Genomic DNA, 3126 nt, shown 5'->3' on the forward strand with positions numbered 1-3126 from the left:
GGTTGCCCGAACCTGCCAGCATATTCCAGGTCACCCCCGCCACCGCCCACGAGCTACACCCATCAGCTCCCCCGGTCATCCCCTTTCTCCGGGTGGGGAGTGACTAGTGGGCGGCTTGCACTTATGGGCGTCGGGAAAGGCGAAGTACTCATAGTGGCGGTGGACTACTTTACAGTGCGTGGAGGCGGAACCACCGAGCGACCATAACAAGCGCCGTTGCAAGCACCTTTGTTTACAAAAACATTTTGTGTTCGTTTTGGGGCGCCGATGCAACTCAATCACCGACAACAAGGACGCCAAATTCGAGGGGCAAGAGCTTTCAAGGGTTCTGTGCAGAATGGCACATACTCACCAGCCGGGTGGCCTGGTTGCTATCCCCAAGCAAATGGGCAGTGGAGAAATGCCAACCGAACCATAGTGGCGGTCTGAAAAAGGAATCTGAATCCGCGGGGGGGGGGGGGGGCGTGGCGTAGAGAGCTCGACGCATTCTCATGGCCTACCGCACCACGCCCTGGAGGGCCACCGGGAGACACCTTTCTCTTGGCCTACGGGGCTTCAACAGCTCGAGCCCCAGCAGAGGTAGTCATACCTTCCCGCACGGAGGAGGACTACGCGCCCGACACGAATGAGGATCACCATTAGAACTGACCTCCACCATGATCGACATGACAGGCACGAAGCCGAGCCTGCCCGATTCGAGCTTGAGAATTACCCAGAGGCAAACCAGAAGGGCTTACCATGACAAGCGGGTACGGCCCGCTACTTCACAGCGGAGACTACGTGCCGCAGGCAGGGAGAGAGGGCAAGGCCAGCCCCAGGCCCCGAGAGGCGAACAATTTGCTGCCAAACTGGAAGGCCATACATTGTGCCAGCCGTCGCGTCCGCCCGGGTACGCTACAAGCTCAAGACCCCCCAAAGGGACGAGGATAGCCAGGCGTCTGAACACAGACACACCTACTGAAGTTCTACTAATAGGCCCGCCGCGTGAAATGGACCCTAGAATGCTATTTTAAAGGAAAGACCATTCCAACCTCCCCCAATAACTGTTTTTAGTGAACAGCGCAATATCACAAACATTGGTTATCCATCCATTCTTTCTCCTTAAAACAAAATAATATAAATAAAAAAATCATGAAAACAAAGGGATATGAGTAGTCACTCATCGTCTCTCCCCTGCGGACCCTACAGGGGCACGAGTCCGACCTCGCGTACCTAACCCCGACGGAGCGAACGCCACCCTAAGGGGGCACGATGGGCCGAACCTGCGTATAACCCCGACGGAAAGAGCCCGCGGGGCCACAGTCCGGAAAGGACTGGGCCGATGCGGCTAGCGCGCACCCTAAGGGGGCACGAGGACCCAACCTTCGCGTTACAAACCCCGACGGAGGACCACAGTGGTTTGCGTCCGACATGATCTAGCGCTCGAGCGGATTAGGCGCACCCTAAGGGGGCACGAGGTCCGACCCCGCGTACCAACCCCGACGGAAGAGCCGTGGCCGTAGTCCGCGAAAGACTCTAGCCCAGCGGTGGACGCACCCTAAGGGGCACGAGGTCCGACCTCGCTCACCAACCCCAGACGCGGGAGTCCGATGCGCGTAGTCTCGTAGGACTACTTTCTTGAGACCTAACCTAGCAAAAAAAAAAAAAAAAAAAAAAAAAAGAAAAGCCAACCACACCCCGACAGCGTCGGGCGCAACAGGGCACCGTCCCAGCCGAGGTACGTCCAGATGGACCTCGCCCATGGCCCCCCGACCATGCACCTCGGCACACTGCCGGGGTGCACCATGCTGCATGCACCACGGCAGTCGCCAAAGTCCGACACCTCGGCCAGTACCGAGGTCTAGTGCCTCGGTGCAATCCGAGGTTGAGAGCCCCGGCACGACCGGGCGCACAAAAAAAAAATAAAAAAAAAAATAAACACAGGAGTAAAAGTCAAATATAAGTCCCATAATAAAGATCCAACGTTCGAAGCGTAGCAAAATAAGAGTAGGAAGAGTCATTCAAAGGAAATAAACAAACAAAAGAGGGCAAGGATCCACATCCAAAGTCTAGGCCCGGATACACAAAATAGGGAATAACCTAAAACAAGCACAATCAGGGCTGCTCATCCGAACCCAGCGCGATGGCAAGTGGCAGCTCGGTCGACGGCGCAACGGCGACAGTCACTCCCTCGGCCCGCTCATTCAGGTCGGGGACGTGAACGCTCAGTAAAGTGGGTGAAATAACTCCCGAGGAGGCCACCAACTCCACAGGGCTCGTCGGCGCGATCATGGGGTGATAGTGAGAAGCCCGCCGCAGGGGTCGCTGGCTCGGGTTCTCCATCTCGGCCGGCAGCTTGAGGATGACCGGGTCGAAGGCATCTCCTTTCTGACGAAGGGCGGTGTAGATCTCCTGCTGCATAGCATACCGGCCCACCTGGAAGGCCATAGCACTCTCCTCCGCAATCGTCTCCTTCCCAGCGTCACTAGCTAGCCACGAGGTGACTATGTCGCCGCTGCGCCCACGGACATACTCCTCGGCATCGCGCTCTGAACTCATCAGACTTCTTGTAGGCGAGGATGACCTGTCCAAGCTCCCTCCGCATACCTCTTCTGCTCCGCCTCCAAGGCCTTCTGGGACTCGGCGTCACGCCTGACCGCCTCATCGGCCCGCCTGGTCTTCGGCCTCCAAAGCTCGCACCAGCTCGCGAGCGCGACCCTCGCTCATCCTCGATAAGGGCCACGGTGGACACGGCCCAACCCTGAGAAGAGGCACAATCATGACAAAGCAACATCGAGGACTAAGTGCAATAAAGGAAGTCACAAGCAAGAATACATACCTCGATGGTACGGAGGGCCTCTCGAACGATAGCGGGCAAGCTCCGCGTCGTGTGCTCGGCAGGGCGGCAGCGGGGGCGGTACAGCTGGCGGTACAGGGGGACGACTCGCCTGCGGCCGCGTCCCTCACCGGTGGCGGCGCACCAGGCTCAGAAGGGGGGCGCCAGACTTCGCGGTAACCTTCTGTCTCTTCGCAATAGGGCCACGCGCCCACGACGCGCTCAAGGCGCTCATGGAACGAAGACATGATGGGAGATCTCGCTGCAAAAGGAGACGAGCAAGGGTTAATCCATAAGCCATATGTACAAAC

Source organism: Ipomoea nil, unplaced genomic scaffold (genome assembly GCF_001879475.1).
Source record: "Ipomoea nil cultivar Tokyo-kokei standard unplaced genomic scaffold, Asagao_1.1 scaffold1168, whole genome shotgun sequence".
Classification (NCBI taxonomy): Eukaryota; Viridiplantae; Streptophyta; class Magnoliopsida; order Solanales; family Convolvulaceae; genus Ipomoea; species Ipomoea nil.